Source organism: Xenia sp. Carnegie-2017, unplaced genomic scaffold, assembly GCF_021976095.1.
Source record: "Xenia sp. Carnegie-2017 unplaced genomic scaffold, XeniaSp_v1 HiC_scaffold_23, whole genome shotgun sequence".
Classification (NCBI taxonomy): domain Eukaryota; kingdom Metazoa; phylum Cnidaria; class Anthozoa; order Malacalcyonacea; family Xeniidae; genus Xenia; species Xenia sp. Carnegie-2017.
This window is the reverse complement of record NW_025813486.1, coordinates 13687527-13704349: the sequence shown is the minus strand read 5'-3', so window position 1 is coordinate 13704349 and position 16823 is coordinate 13687527. Positions and strand designations below refer to the sequence as shown.

Sequence of the window (16823 nt, the reverse complement as noted above, 5' to 3'; positions counted from 1 at the left end):
CGAAGAGGATGGTGGAGATGGAAAGGGGAGATGGTAGGTCAGAGCACCAGTAGAGGGTCATCCAGGCCCAAACGGTCTTAGCAATGTGACATTGACAAAAAAGGTGGATTGCAGTTTCCTGCTCTCCACAGAAACAGTTCGCGTCTACACGCATGCCAAAACGAAGCAAACGGTCCGCAGTGGCCAAGCGGCCATGAAAGTTGTAATAGTTCGTATCTGCAATCGATCGTACAAATCGCCAGAGGCGAAGAGAGCGCCACACAGACGGCCAGTGAACATTAATCTGCATTGCAGCGAATTTTTCTATAGCTTTATGTGGTGTCAAAGCATTCTCCAACAGCACGGTGTAAGTATGTGCGGCAGTGAGCTCAGCGAGCGGAATGGGTGTGTTATTATGTGTCCCAATCGACCACAAATCACCATCACGTCGTCCCCCCAATTGCATCCAGGCATGCACAACAGATTGATAAAATTTTGGCAGCCGTTTAATTTTATATGCGGGAATGGTTTCCCGGGAAAAAAAGGCATCCAGGTCTTGTGAAAAGACTTGGCAAACATGATAACAAAAAAGGGAAGGCCAAGGAACAGTGTATTGTGAAAGTAAGAGACGTCGCAACCAAATGGCACGTAACGATAAAATTAGACCCAGACCCCCCCGGAGACGAGGAGCAACGGCAGAGCTGCGGGCAATGGGTTCCTTTGGTTTGTTCCAGATAAACGGGAACAAGATCTTATTAATAGCATGGACTACCGTTTTTGGCACGTGAAAAATTGTAGCCTGATACCAAAAGATGCTCAGGCCTATAGAGTTAGCTAGGAGTGTTCGTCCTTGTAAGGAGAGGGTACGGTGAGACCATGATTTTGTTTTCTTTTTAAGGTTGTCCACAAGGATGTCCCAATCCGGCAGTGCACCATTACCAACACAACAGCCCAAGATAATTAGATATTCGGTGGTCCATTTCAACGCAACTGGCAAATCGGTCCTCGTTGTCCACGAACCAAAAAGCAGGCCCTCTGTTTTGTCGAGGTTGAGTTTCGCCCCCGTAGCATTAGCATACCGGTCAAAAATGTGGAGCAGAGCAAGTAGGCTGGCATCGTCCATGACGAAGCAAGTGGTATCGTCGGCGTATTGTAGTATTTTCACCGTTTCGCCATTGGGTAATGGAAAACCGTTGATAGCAGTGGAATCCTGAATCGCTCGAGAAAGCGGTTCGGCGGCCAGAATGTACAAAAGCGGGGAAAGAGGACAACCCTGCCGTACTCCCCGGGAAATAGAAAAAGGACCCCCGAGAGCACCATTAATTAATACACGCGAATAGAGGGTTGTATAAAGCAGGCGAACCCACGTTCGAAAGGAAGGTCCGAAGTTCATCGTGATTAAGACTCTTTGTAAGAAGTCCCAATCCACGCGATCAAAAGCCTTCTCTTGGTCAAGTGATAGCAGGGTTCCCCCAAGGTGAGAAGAGTTAGCATGGTCCAAGCAATCTTGCACCAAACGCACGATTTCGCCGGAAAAACGACCCGGAACACCGCATGTCTGGCACGGAGAAACGACATTAGGGAGGACCTCGGCCAAGCGGCCAGTGAGAACTTTTGCAAGTATTTTGTAATCCGAACAGAGTAGAGTGATCGGACGCCAGTTCTTGGGTTCCAATTTGTCGCCCTTCTTATAAAGTAATGTTATAATGCCTGTTCGTTGCGATAATGATAGTTTGCCGTTACTGAAGGAGGCATTGAGCACCGATACTAAGTCCGGGCCTAAAAGATTCCAAAAGGTACGATAAAACTCATAGGTGAGGCCATCCACCCCCGGAGATTTGTTATTGGCAAAAGAATTTAGGGCAGCAGTACACTCCTTCAAGGTAACAGCTCCCTCACAAAGGGCTGCTTCCGTAGGGGACAGTTTATGTGTAATCCTGTCCAGAAAAAAGGTCTGTTCTGCAGCGTCCAGGTATGCTGCAGAGAAAAGGGCAGTGTAAAACAGCATCCACACGTGCAAGATGCCACGTAAGGTGCGCACAGTACGTCCAAAGACATCGTTAATCGCATGCATCATGTCGCGTACAGCTCGAGTTTTTTCTCGCTGAAAAAAATATTTGGAGGAAATCTCCCACTCCTCAGCCCAAAGATCACGGGCACGCAGACGTGCACCAGCTGCCTTGCGCCGATAATGCTCATACAGTTCGTCCTCCACTTCATTAATTTGTATAGTCACATCTTCACCAGCGTCGCGACGTGAAGAAAGTATATTAAGTTGACTGCTGAGGGATTGGTAGGTTGCGTTCTGCTCTGCCGCCAGGTCGGTAGCAAAATCAACGGTCAATTGGCGGATAAGTCCTTTCCCAACATCCCACCACACCGGTAAGGAAGGATAATGGATCTGTTCAGATCTCCAGTCTGTCCAGAAACCTTTAATTAGTTGTACATAAGAAGCATTATTTAATAAGTTTTTATTAAATTTCCAGCAGCCCCTCCCACGCTCCGGCGCATCCGGAAGAGAAAAAGATAGATAAACGTACAAGTGGTCGCTGTGGAAATAAGGTAGAATAGAGACTTCCTTAATGTACGGTATGAAAGACGATGACAACCAGAACATGTCAAGTCGCGAGCCAACCTGTCCATGAGCGCGAGACCAGGTATATGAACGTTCATCTGGGTGGCGTGATCTCCATATATCTACCAAGTTAAGTTCGTGGGTAAGATTGGCCAAGGTGTGTGGCCAATTGTAAGCCCAAGGTGAGGTGGGGTTACAGCCAGTGCGGTCAATATGTGGGTCGACCACCGTATTAAAATCTCCTCCTATGATGGTAGGGAGAGAGACATCAAGCAGAGGGAGGATAGAATTAAAGTACGCGATGCCAGGCTTCTTCTGGTTAGGACCGTAGAGGTTAACGAGCTGGAAAGATGTGGAGTGAAACAAAAAACGGATAACTTGCAACCGACCTTGTGAGTTGGCTGAAGAGGAAAGGACAGAAAGAGATGGGTGATAGAGAACGGCCACCCCCCGCGAACGGGTCGTGCCAGGAGAGGAAAGAACTTTGTACTTGGATTTGTTGTTGTCGTGACGAGTTTCGTCGTCAATCCAATGTTCAAACTCTGTTTGACTTGTGGCGTGGGTTTCTTGCAGACACACGATCATGGGCGAAAAACAAGAAAGCCAGGAAAATAAAACGGACCTCTGTTGCGAATTGCGGAGGCCTTGGCAGTTCAATGTAATAATGGTAAGGAATGACGATGAATTAGTCATTGTAGGTATGATAAAAGACAAGAAAAAATTCGAAAAAAAGAAAAGACAAAAATTTGTCAAAAAAGTTAAATAAAGTTAATAAGATGGAGAGCCCCCCTGGGTGGGAAGCACTGCTGCCAATTTATATAATGCGTCTGCGTCTTGTGCCACGGTACTAGCAGACTCATTGCGATTCTCAGGTGTGTGACTTTCTTGAGAGTCGCGGGACGAGGCAGTTGGCAGTTCTGTCTCTGGAAACGGTTGCGAAGGAAGCGCCATCATCGCTGGTGTATTCTTCCTCACCAAGATCAAGGTAGTCGGCAGGGTCCATTTGGTCGACTTCCGACTGTTGTGACTCGTTGTCGTCACCAATATCATCATTTTCATCATTCTGTACATTAACAGCATTATCATCAATATCGTCAACAGCATCATCATTATCATCATTATCATCAACATCATCATTATCTTCATTATCATCGTCGTCATCACTATCATCATTATCATCATCGCCGTCCATGTTCGTGTGCATGTTTGTCTCGTCATCCAAGTCCGTTGCAGTATTATCATCATCATCATCGTCATCTGTGTCCTGAGGAAGGGGCACAGTCTCAGGTTCAACGTCTGCAGGCGTCGCGCGTTTCTCCTCGGGTTGTGGTGATGTGGTGGGAGAATGGCGTCGTTTCCCACGTCTTCGTCGAACGGGGCTCGATGGGATCGATGGAGAGGACTCCATGTTGACAGTGCTGCCCTCCCCAGAAGGAGCAGAAAGGGCAGGCAAGGCAGAGAGCAGGCAGCCGGCAGGGGCAGGCAGGCAGGGCAGGAGGCAGCAGGGCAGGCAAGGCAGAAGAGGCAGGTTCCATAGCGTCGGAAACGCAGGCAGGAGCTGACTGGGCATTACTATTATTATTAGATAATAAGGGAGTGGATGACCCGGTACTCTCGGAGGTATTAGAAGATAAGGCGTTGCCCCTTGCAACCGCGGCATACGATCGCGAAGGAGCAGCGGGTGTAGCAGACTCAGTGTTATTAGTGCTACCAATAGTAGCATTATCCTCGTTGGGATTGTTATTATTATTATTATAGCTGGCCAGGGCAGCTCGAAAAGACGGACAGTCAGCGATGACGTGTCCCTCTTTGTGGCATTTGAAACACACGGGTTTTTGGCCACTGTATTTCACCACGCACCAATGTCCTGCAATACGAAGTGCAGGGATGTTTGAAGTCTTCATTAGCACGTTGTGCTCACCGGTATAGATTTTCTCGTGCAGCACCGATTTTATCGTCTTGATGCCGCCACTGTAAGGCAAGTGCCCTGGTAATGGCTTCATCAGGGATGCCATAGGAAAGACGGAAATATAGACCCATGTGAATGGGGAAACTGATCGAAATTCCACGGGCTTTCCATGTACGAAGTCTTGGTTTGAAAACGCTTGCATTTGGCGAGCGTTATTGAAAGTTAAGCGATATCGCTCAGGTGAGATTTGAACGACCGCCGATAGTAGAAGACAACTCCGTGTCTTTAAAGATTTATCACATCCTTGGCTCCCTTTTTAGGAAGGGGGCAGTCAGGATGGAGAATGATATCGACTGTTCTTGAAGCATACGGTATCATTATTAAATATTAGTTAATCCGTTCAAAAATAATATCAAACGGGGGCGTATGAAAAAATTAAAAATGCATGCAATCATGCATTCAATTCATACAAACAAGAAGGCAGGCGTTTATGGCAGAAAAAACGCCCAAAGCAGAAAAGTCTTCGGTCAAACAGACCAAAATAATTGTAGAAAAAGTATAGAACACGCTTACACCAGTAGAAATATAACAACTAGTGCAAAAACACTCAGGATATTAGCGTATCTTCAAGCAAAAGCGCTCGACTATGCCCACGAATAATATATAAACGCCGCGTAAATATACAACGGCAAAGGCAAAATTAGTAAGGAAATCTACAGTGAAATATGAAATTCACCGTAGAACAAAAAAGCAGAAGGCAGAATACGCTAGTCTAAAACAAACTAGCAGAAAATACAAGGAAAAATAAGCAGAAACGAAGCAAACAGACAACGTGCTTCGCGAGAAGTATAGTAACTTGAACGGCAAAGGTCCAAGCAAATCAAACGATAAATTAAGCAGAGCTGAATGACAGCAATCAGCGTTAAGGCAAGGTAAACTAATATAAAGTACGAGCAAGAAGTTATATAACAACGCCCGATCAAAGTATAAACGACCTTCGTTAAACGATCGTTCTTTAAAGCAAGATAAACGTTCGAGCAAATATATAAACTCGAAAATACACAGTATATAGCACTTCCTACTTATAGCAGAAACCAAAAAGAATATAAATCACACGTGAAGTCTTGTAGCTTCGCAAAAACAAGTCGAGGAAGAAAGCTTCCCGATAACAAAATGGCGATAAACACGCGAAATAAGAAGGAACACTGAAGGTGTCAGAACGTGGCCAAACCACCCCGACTAGACCCTAGCAACAAGAAAAGAGGAAAGACCCTCCTGTTCGGTTGCCCCTAAATGGGCCCCTAATAAGGAACTACCAGAAAACAGATACAAAATATAACAATTTACAAACAAGGAACGAACTCACAGTTTTGAAGACGATATTGAATATGATTACGAACAACGAACGATCACAACGCGCAGACTCGAAACAGCAGATCTCGACAGGTCACCGTGTCTGTTAGCAGCTACACTTGATCTTATTTTGGGTGGGGACGGGTAGGTTACGGTCGGGTGTGCAATGACTACGAACCCTTACGTGCAAGACCGGTACACTCAAGGAGGCCGCTAGCGACGCAGATCGACAGAGGTTGTGAACCTCTCCCCCGCGGACAAAACCGACAGAGAACAAAAAGGTAAGATCTAGGATCTTTCGACGATACTAAGCCCTGGCATAAATGTCAGAACTTTGACAAAACGCACGAAAATGACGAGACGAGATATTGAAGAGGACAGCAAGCTGCCTTTTCGCAATCTACGCAACGTACGACGAACGGGCTATCCGGCAGTACAACCAATGAAGGCGACCCCCATCAGCACCCGTCCCACAAGTTACCAACATTCAAGACATAAAATCCTTACAAAAGGATACCGTGTTGTCGTCGGTGATGGTGCCGATAAGACCACGAAGCAACCATTCTTCCTCGAACTTTGTCAACAGACAGTGGCGATGTTCTAGTTTCACCGCGAATCGGAAGGTCGACTTCGCCATCCGCAGCACCGAAGAGGCATCGGGAGAGAGACGGTCGAACCTGCATCGATTGCGGTGAAGCCACAAATGATGACGAAGGATGCCCAAAATGGCATTCACGGCCGCGGGGATCTTCTTCGCGTCCGGGAATCCGAAGAGAATGGTGGAGATGGGAAGGGGCGTTGGTACGTTCAGAGACACCAGGAGAGGGGTCATCCAGGCCCAAACGGTCTTAGCGACGGGACAGGAGTAGAAAAGGTGGATTGCAGTTTCCTGCTCTCCACAGAAGCAGTTCGCATCAACTCGCATGCCAAAACGGATCAAACGATCCACGGTGGCCAAGCGGCCATGAAAGTTATAATAATTGGTATCAGCTACCGATCGGACGTAGCGCCATAATGTCAAGGAACGCCACACGGATTGCCAGTGGACGTGGAGCTGCATTGCACGAAATTTTTCAACAGCCTTGTGAGGTGCTAAGGAGCGGTCCAATAAAAGTGAGTATGTTCGCTTAGCAGTGAGTTCCGCCAGCGGAATAGGATTGGCATTAGTATGCCCGACCGTCCATGTATCATCCAGACCTCGGCCCTCGAGTTGTACCCAAGTGTGTACAACGGACTGGTAAAATTTTGGGAGTTTCTTGATTAAGTAGGCAGGGATAGTTTCTCGCCTGAAAAGGGTGTCCAGGTCGTGCTTGAAGACTTGCCCAATATTGTAAGAGAACAAAACCGGCCAAGGAACAGTAAAGCGAGTCAGCAGAAGACGACGTAGCCAAATTGTACGTAAAGATAGAAGTTTCGTGCCGACATGCACGACACCCAAACCCCCACGAAGACGAGGAGCGACGGCAGAGCTGCGCGCAATCGGTTCCTTCTTTTTATTCCATAAAAAGGGGAATAAAAGTTTGTTTACTGCATGCACAACCGTCTTGGGCATGTCAAAGATCGTAGCCTGGTACCAAAAGGTACTCAGGCCCAAGGTGTTTGCAAGCAGAGTTCTACCCTGCAGAGACAGGGATCGCGAAGACCAAGATTTGAGTTTGGTTGTAAGTTTTTGGAGCAGTGTGTCCCAATCCGGCAGGACAGAGTTTCCTACGCGACAGCCCAGAATAATCAGACATTCGGACGTCCATTTCAAATTGATGGGTAGGTCTGTCCTTGTTTTCCAAGACCCAAAGAGGAGACCTTCCGTCTTGTCAAGGTTTAATTTTGCTCCCGTAGCTTGGGCAAAACGATCGCAGATGTTCAATAAGGCGAGCAGGCTGGCATCATCCATGACGAAGCAAGAAGTATCGTCAGCATATTGTAAGATTTTCACGGTTGTGCCATTTGGTAGCGGAAAACCATGAATGGCATCGGCGTCTTGAATCGCTCGGGAAAGTGGTTCGGCAGCCAGGATGTACAGAAGGGGTGAAAGGGGACAACCCTGCCGTACTCCCCGGGAAATAGAAAAAGGGCCCCCGAGAGCACCGTTAATTAAGATACGGGAATATATGGTGGTATAAAGCAGACGGATCCAAGCGCAAAATGAAGGTCCAAAATTCATGGTAGTTAAGACTTTCTGGAGAAAGTCCCAATCAACTCTATCGAAAGCCTTCTCTTGATCGAGTGATAACAGGACTCCACCAGTGTTGGAAGAGTTTGCAAAGTCCAGGCAGTCTTGTATCAAGCGTACAGCTTCACCCGAGAAACGTCCCGGAACACCACACGTCTGGTATGGAGAGATAACAGTATGGAGGACCTGGGCCAAGCGGCCAGTGAGAACTTTTGATAGAATTTTATAATCTGTGCAGAGCAGAGTTATCGGACGCCAGTTCTTGGGGTCCAGTTTGTCACCTTTTTTATAAAGAAGCGTGATGATTCCCGTTCGCTGTGACAGGGATAATTTCCCATCCGAAAAAGAGGCATTAAGAACAGATACTAGGTCTGGGCCCAAAAAAGTCCAAAATGCACGGTAAAACTCATAGGTAAGGCCATCCACCCCCGGAGATTTATTATTTTCAAAAGAATTAAGCGCAGCAGAACATTCATCTAAAGAAACAGTTCCCTCACAGAGGGCTGCGTCAACAGGTGATAGTTTGTGGGTAATGCTGTGCAGAAAAAAGGTTTGTTCAGCGGCGTCTAAGTAGGCTGCAGAAAAAAGGGCAGTATAGAAAAGCATCCACACATGCAATATCCCACGCAGAGTGCGAACCACACGGCCGTGGACATCGTTGATTGCATGCATCAAGTTCCGGACGGCACGGGTTCGTTCCCGCTGGAAAAAGTATTTAGAGGAGGTCTCCCCCTCCTCGGCCCAACGTTCACGTGCTCGCAAGCGTGCACCTTCGGCTTTGCGACGGTGGTGCTCGTAGAGAGCAGTTTCTGTTTCTGCAATTTCATCCATCACATCATCACCTGCGTCACGACGGGAGGAGAGCGACCTGAGATGTTCGTTGAGGGTTTGGTAGGTGTCCCTCTGCTTTGCCGCGATATCGGCAGCGAAATCAACCGTTAATTGGCGGATGAGTCCTTTCCCAACATCCCACCAGACAGGTAAGGAAGGGTAATGGGTCTTTTCATATTGCCATTCTTTCCAAAAATTTTCTATTAATTGTTTATAGCATGCATTATTTAATAGGTTATTATTAAATTTCCAGCAGCCCCTCCCACGCTCCGGCGCATCCGGAAGAGAAAAAGAAAGATGAACATACGAATGGTCACTTCGAAAATATGGTAAAATGGAGATTTCCTTCACATACGGTGCCAAGAAGGAAGACAACCAGAACATGTCGAGTCTGGATCCAACTTGGCCGTTAGACCGAGACCAGGTGTAGGAGCGTTCATAAGGATGGCGAGTTCTCCATATGTCCGTTAGAGTTAGTTCGGTGGTAAGGGTGGCCAAGGTGTGTGGCCAATTGTATGCCCACGGTGACGTAGGGTTGCAGCCAGTGCGGTCGAGGTGTGGATCGACCACCGTATTAAAATCTCCCCCTATGATTGTAGGCAGAGAGACATCCACCAACGGGAGGATGGAATGATAAAACTCGATGCCAGGGTTCTTCTGGTTAGGACCGTAAACGTTAACAAGCTGGAAAGGGGTAGAATGGAAAGAGAAATGGATGATTTGCAACCGACCTTGTGAGTCGGCTGAAGAAAAAAGAACGGAAAGAGAAGGGTGATAGAGAACGGCAACGCCCCGCGAACGGGTCGTGCCGGGAGAAGAAAGAACTTGATACTTGGGCTTGTTGTTATCGGCCCGAGTTTCCGCTTCAATCCATTGTTCAAATTCGGCATGGCTCGTAGCGTGGGTTTCTTGTAAACACACGATAAGGGGGGAAAAACAAGAAAGCCAGGAAAATAAAACAGACCTCTGTGTCGCATTACGGAGGCCTTGGCAGTTCAACGTAATGAGGGATATCAATGCCGTTGAAGTAGTCATCGTGAAAAAGTTATAGAGGCAAGAAAAAATTCGAAAAAAGGAAAAGACAAAAAAGTTGTCGAAAAAGTTAAATAAGTTTAAAAAGATGGAGAGCCCCCCTGGGTGGGAAGCACTGCCGCCAATTTATATAATGCGTCCGCGTCATGTGCCACGGCACCAGCAGACTCATTGCGAGTTTTGGGTCGTGTGTCTTTCCTGAGGGAAAGTCGCACGGGACGAGGAGCAGGTGAGGTGGGCAATTCCGCCTCTGATACGGTAGCGAAGGAAGCGCAGGAAGCGCCATCATCGCTGGAGCAATCATCTTCACCAAGGTCGAGGTAGTCGGCCGGGTCCATTTGTTCCGCTGCCGAATGCTGTGACTCGTTATCGTCACCAATATCATCATTATCCACATTTTCATCAGTATCATCATTATTTTCAACGTTATCATCATTATCATCATTGTCAACGTTATCATCATTATCATCATCATCGTCATCGCCAGTCACTTTCGTGGTCTGGTTTGTCTCGTCGTCCATGTCCGTGTCATCATCATCATCATCATCATCCTCATCAGTGTCCGCAGGAAGGGGCACGGTTTCAGGAGGCGATTCCGCGTTTTCGGGATCGGAAAGGGTGTTATCGTCAGCAACGGTCACGTCAGCGGGCGTCGCGCGTTTCTCCTCCGGTTGCGGTGATGTAGCTGGAGAATGGCGTCTTTTTCCACGTCTTCGTCGAACGGGGCTGAAGGTGTTCGAAGGCGAGGACTCCATGTTGACAGTGCCACCCCCCCCAGAAGGGGCAGAAAGGGCAGGCAAGGCAGAAGAGGCAGGTTCCGGAGCGTCGGAAACGCAGGCAGGAGCTGACTGGGCACTACTACTACAATTTGTTAGCACGGGAGTGGATGGCCCGGTACTCTCGGAGGTATTATTCGATACGATATTGCTCCTCGCAATCGCGGCGTATGTGCTGCGCGAAGGAGCGGAAGGTACAGAAGAGTCTGTATTATTATTATTGCTACCGGTAGTAGCAGGATCCTCGTTGGGATTTGTAATATTATTATTGTAGCTGTCTAGGGCAGCTCTATAAGACGGACAGTCAGCGATGACGTGTCCCTCCTTGTGGCATTTGAAACATACAGGCTTTTGGCCACTGTATTTAACCACACACCAATGTCCGGCTATGCGGAGGCGAGCGGGGATGTTTGCCACGATCTTCATGAGCACGTTGTGCTCACCAGTATATATTTTCTCATGCAGCACCGACTTGATGGTTTTAATGCCGCCACTATAAGGGGCAAGTGCCCTAGTGATGGCTTCGTCAGGGATGCCGTATGACAGACGGGAAATATAAACCCAAGTAAATGGGGAAACTGATCGAAACTCGACGGGTTTGCATGCACCAAAAGTCCTGATTAGAGAACGCTTGCATTTGTCGAGCGTTATTGAAGGTCAGGCGATATCTCTCCGGTGATATCTGGACGACAGCTTCTATTGTAGAAGACAATTCCCGTGTCTTCAACAGGTTTATGACATCCTTGGCACCCTTTTTGGGAAGGGGGCAGTCAGGATGCAGTACGATATCGACGGTTCTTGAGGCGTACGGTATCATTGTACAAGTTTATATAAAATGTTATTATTCCGTTCACAAAATATTAGTATTAAACGGGGGCGTATGAAAAATTAAAAATGCAAGCAATCATGCACTCAATTCATACAAGCAAGAAATCAGACGTTTATGGCAGAAAAAAAACGCCCAAAGAAAAAAGTCTTCGGTCAAACAGACCAAATAAAAGTAGAAAAAGTATAGAACACGCTTACACCAGGAGAAATGTAACAACTAGTGCAAAAACACTCAGGATACTAGCGTATCTTCAAGCGAAAGACGCTCGACTACGCCCACGAATAATATATAACGCCGCGTAAATATACAACGGCAAAAGGCAAAATAGTGAGAAAATCTACAGTTAGATATGATATTCACCGTAGAACAAAAAGGCAAAAGGCAAAATACGCTAGTCTAAAACAAACTAGCAAAAAAACAAGGCAAAAAATAGGCAGAAACGAAGCAAACAAACAACGTGCTTCGCGAAAAGTATAATAGTTTGAACGGCAAAGGTCCAAGCAAGTCAATCGATAAATTAAACAACGCTGAATAACAGCAATCAGCGTAAAGGCAAAAGATAAAGGAATATAATAAATAGAAAGTACGAGCAAGAAGTTATAAAACAACGCCCGATCAAAGTACAAACGACCTTCGATAAACGATCGTTCTTTAAAGTAAGATAAACGTTCGAGCAACTATATAAACTCGAAAGCACACAGTATATAGCAGTTCCTACTTATAGCAGAAACCAAAAAGAATATAAATCACACGTGAAGTCTTGTAGCTTCGCAAAAACAAGTCGAGGAAGAAAGCTTCCCGATAACAAAATGGCGATAAACACGCGAAATATAAGAAGGAACACTGAAGGTGTCAGAACGTGGCCAAACCACCCCCCGACTAGACCCTAGCAACAAGAAAAGAGGAAAGACCCCCTCCTGTTCGGTTGCCCCCTAAATGGGCCCCCTAATAAGGAACTACCAGAAAACAGATACAAAATATAACAATTTACAAACAAGGAACGAACTCACGATTTCGAAGACGATATTGAATACGATTAACAGAACACCAAACGATCAGAACGCGCAGACTCAGCAACAGCAATTCTCGACTTGTCACCGTGTCCGTCGGCAGCTACACTTGATCTTAGCCAAAAGGCCGAGAAGCGATACAGAAGAAGAGCTTTCGCCATTTTTTCACTCTACAAGTTGCATGAGAAACACACGGTTCTATTGTATCTTTTCGCGTAGAAATCATGCAACAAATGAAAAAAATCAAGCAGTACGGATAACGAAGGAATCATCCTTTACTACAATCGTCATGTCAAGCGTTCTTTCTAATCCAATGTACACCTGTTCGTAAAGAAGAACATGTTTGAAAATTCGCGCGTAATGCCGCGAAATGCGATCGTTCATATGACGTAGGAAGCACGCGATGTCTGTCGCGAACTTGCTGCAGACGTGCTTTCTCATTGTAAAACAAACGCTTTGTGCTTGTGGGCGATAATGATTCGCATTGTATGCAAGTGCTGCAATGTCAACAAGGTCATGCTTCATGAAATCGGCAGACAAGCAGCTCAATGAACGAATTTTACACTACGAGCCGTTAAATGTCAGTGATACATAGAAATAATTACTATAAAAGCTAAACAAACGTACGACTAAGTAAGAAAAACGTTCGCAATGCAATATCATTACTGTTAACGTCGACGATACATATTATAATTTGTATATTTTCATAATGTATATGCCGTCCGTCAAAATATACACACACGCCGGCCGTTTACGTCGTTGTTAAGTACAAGTAATTTATGTCAAATACAAGTAATTTATTCTTGCTAATAGCTGATATAAATTTCTCCTGCATCTCGCTATGCATTTTGGGATAGGTCAGTAAAAAATTTGGCAGCATGCAACCTAACCCCGAACGAACAACGAATTTATATATGTCCCAAAGCGTGGCATACAATTGACGGACGAAAGGCCCTCTTCTCTCTATTGTGTTCTATTTTATTTGTTCTTTTTCTCCGCTTCTTCCTCCCATCGTGAGAAACGAAGGGGACGAGCGCGAACGCAGGTCCCCACTACCAGAAATTATACGCTCGAGTTACCCACGTTAGGGTAATCGCAGGAGTCAACCCAGTCGAAGTGCAATGAAAGGGCCTCATCCTGAGAGGACCTCCTAGCTGATCAAGGTGCCTCTCGCGTCAGGTAAGTATGCTCGAACGACGCACGGCGAGCATACTTTGTACGCGAACGTACGCTCGGTGCGACACGGTTGCACCCCTCCTTTACTTTTCACTACTTTTGCACTTGCAACTTACCGTCTGACGGCCTTTATTGTCTTCCTTTCCGACGACGACGACGTCTTTTCGTCTTTCGCCGACTCTGTCGAAAAGAGACGTATGTTAGTTAGTTAGTTAAATGTTAAACAGTTCGTTTCTCGGTTAGTTAGTTAGTTAGTTAGTTACAGACAAAATAAATTCGCTTAGCTATTTGATTTGCTGGCTGTTTTGTTTGTTTTTTTTCTTTTGTTTAAAGTAAATGTGTTTCCCTTCCGCGAAGGGAAATGGGCCGAACTCGGAGGTAGTGCAATACCGAGACAACCCGTGGCCAGGGCGAAGCAAGCTCCAATCCCATCGCCGATATCCAAAAATCAGTTTAATATAAGAGTCGGGCATTGCCCGACATATCAGATATTAAGCTGATAAGAACAGAGTTCTTATCAGTAGTTTATTTAAATTGATGGGCCCAATTACAACAATCAATATTTACAAAATAATTTCATGCATATAGAACTAATAGTTACTATATCCTATATTAAGGTAGTTAAGGTAAGTATAAAAAATAGGTAGAAAAAACAGATAAGTAAGAAGGTAAGTTAAAAGGTAAATGATAAGGTAAGTAAAGAAATAGATGACATTAGAGAGAAGGTAAGTGGCAGTGGGAGAAGACTATATGTAGAAAGAAATTCGACGAAAGCAGAAAGAAACCCACCCGTATTGTTCATTTCCCCAAAGTACATCATTACTATATACATATACTATTTACAAATATATAGAGTGTTCCATTGAATTATGGGTACGTTCGTAATAAGAGATGAGTTCTTATGTCTATTATGTTTACTGGGCATCCTGGGTTGCCAAATCGCAGCCCAGGTGGAGGCGGTAGATATCGGAAGATCCACGGATTGCATCCGAGCAGCACAACTTGCGGAAAAGGTTCTTATAACGTCGCGTCATGCCAAGTCGGGTACAAAGTAGCTCGTTCGGGCGGTACCAGGATCCCAGGGCTCCGATGACGAAAGGGTGGATTTCGCAGCGCTTGCCAAGTCCAATGAAGTGTTGCTTAAGAGGTTCGTACTTATTGAGCTTGGTTTGCGCCGCATCGGCCAGAGCGTTGTCGTCGTTGTCAAAGGGACAAGTGACATCTATGATCAGGACGTCGTCCTTTTCTTCTACTACGATGTCCGGGCGGAGGCGTAGTCCGGAGTTCTGCACCGCATGATCGGTGGTGACATCACCGAATCGTACTGAGTTCAGTATACCGTCCACGATAAGGTTATGTCGTTCGCGCATCTGCGTCATCAGCGATCGGCAGTGGCAGAGAACGTGAGGCAGGGTTTCCGGTTGGGTGCAATGGCGGCATGTCGGATCTGTGTGGGAGAATCTGCTCTTGTTGGCATTGAGGGGGAGCACGTTGAGTCTGGCGCAATGAATGAATCTCCAGTCTTTAAAGCGAATGTTGAGTCCATTCATGTGCCAGCTCGAGCCATTGGCGTAGACATCCTCAGCCAGGCAACGGGCCACCTTTCCTTGATCCGGAAGAGCAGCCAGTGAGTCTGCATACCGCTGTTGGGCCAGGCGATGGAGAAAAGACGATACCTGGTGAGACTTAACCGCATCGGATTCGTCTGCCGAGATGGTGGGAGGTTCGGAATCGGAGAATCGAACGTCGATGTTCTGACGGCGACAGGCTTTTCTGACTCTCGACCACAGTGACGAGTGAGAGGAGTAGTGCAGTGTTCTCAGTCTTGGATCGTCCTTGGCAGAGAGGTATTTCGATATCAAGTCCGCGGTCGGGTTTGATTGGGCCGTCTGACGGACAAAGGCACGAAGATCTTCCTTGGCGATGGTGGTAACGTTGTCATCACCGGATGAGAGCACACGAACAGCCTGCACGATTGCCTGCATGTCACACTCCACGAAAGGGTCCTGAAAGCCCAGGCCACCGGCCTTTTTCGCTGCAAAGAAATAGCTTTGAGTGGCTCTGGTTGGCAGGTTGCAGATTTCGCGTAGGACCCTGACGAGGAGGGAGCGGTATTCACTGAGTGACTTCTTCAGCGGATCGCCGGCACGAAGAGCGTATGTGAGGCAGGGTTGAATGAAAGTGCGGATCGCATCCAGTTTCAGCCACGGAGCGAGAAGAGAGGAGTTGATGGAGTGGAGATCGTGGATCAGACGCGGGATGATGCTCGGGATGTCATCGATGTTGTGGATGACCCCGATTGGCACTCCTAGGTATCGGTATGACTGTTCGTTCTCAAGGGCCGGCAAATGGTCACCCTGAAGAGTGAAGTCGTGGCGGTCCGTCCAGAGGCGACGCTTGCCTTCGGTGGTGAGAAAGAGCGTCGCACACTTGTCGGGCCGAAATTCGAAACCGAGCACCGAGGCCGCGTCCGAGGCACGATCAAGCAGTTGTTGGAGAGCGTCTGGAGAACGAGCCAGCAGGACCAAGTCGTCGGCATAGGCTAGACACGAGACGGTGCGACTCTGAAACCTGCATACCCCCGAGCGGAGTTGACTGGCTTTAGATTTAACCATGCGCAGAATCAACTCCATGCACAGATTAAAGATAATAGGGCTCAGTGGGCAGCCCTGCTTTACCCCGGCACGAATTGGGATAGAAGCAGTGCTGCCTGCAGGTGTTTTTATAGTTGTCGAGGCACCGGAGTACGCGTTGCCGATGAGCTGAATCATGTCCGCTGGGACACCAATGTGCTGAAGCGAAGAGCGTATGACGTCGTGTGAGATGCTGCCAAAGGCATTGCGGATATCCAGCCAGGCCATGCACAGCTTTTGCTTGCGGCGTCGAGAGTCTGCCACGATTGATTTCAACAAAAAGGTGTGCTCGTAGCATCCTTCCGAGGGCCGCGCGCTTTTCTGCTCATCCGATAGTATGCCGTTGTAGATGCTCCACTTGGTCAGACGTTTTGCGAGTACGCCCATAAACAGTTTATACATGGTCGACATGAGCGCTATTGGGCGGAAGTTGGAGATGTCATCCGTGTCCCCTTTCTTGTAAATCAGGATCGTCACTGCGTCTTTCCACGGTTGTGGAACGTCCTTCTCTGCATGGCATCGGTTGAAGATCAGGGACAGGATGGCAGCG

The 16823-nt window shown here is 47.0% G+C and overlaps 1 long non-coding RNA gene and 2 other non-coding genes across 4 annotated transcripts; all 3 read right to left on the bottom strand.

The window, feature by feature from the left end:
• Window positions 1–1177: 1177 nt before the first annotated feature.
• LOC124448757 lies at window positions 1178–11800 on the bottom strand. 2 transcript variants are annotated; one of them, XR_006949239.1, is made up of 3 exons: window positions 11672–11800; window positions 7045–7050; window positions 1178–1189 (listed from the first exon to the last, which is right to left on the bottom strand). It is a non-coding gene; the product is annotated as an uncharacterized LOC124448757 (long non-coding RNA). The 2 variants fall into 2 exon arrangements; XR_006949238.1 differs by lacking the exons at window positions 7045–7050; window positions 11672–11800 and adding exons at window positions 5877–5886; window positions 9577–9716.
• A 1688-nt stretch (window positions 11801–13488) lies between these two features.
• LOC124449915 lies at window positions 13489–13651 on the bottom strand. The gene has a single exon (XR_006949680.1). It is a non-coding gene; the product is annotated as a U1 spliceosomal RNA (small nuclear RNA).
• A 345-nt stretch (window positions 13652–13996) lies between these two features.
• On the bottom strand, window positions 13997–14179 carry LOC124450133. Its single transcript, XR_006949876.1, has one exon. It is a non-coding gene; the product is annotated as a U2 spliceosomal RNA (small nuclear RNA).
• Between the last annotated feature and the right edge of the window lie 2644 nt (window positions 14180–16823).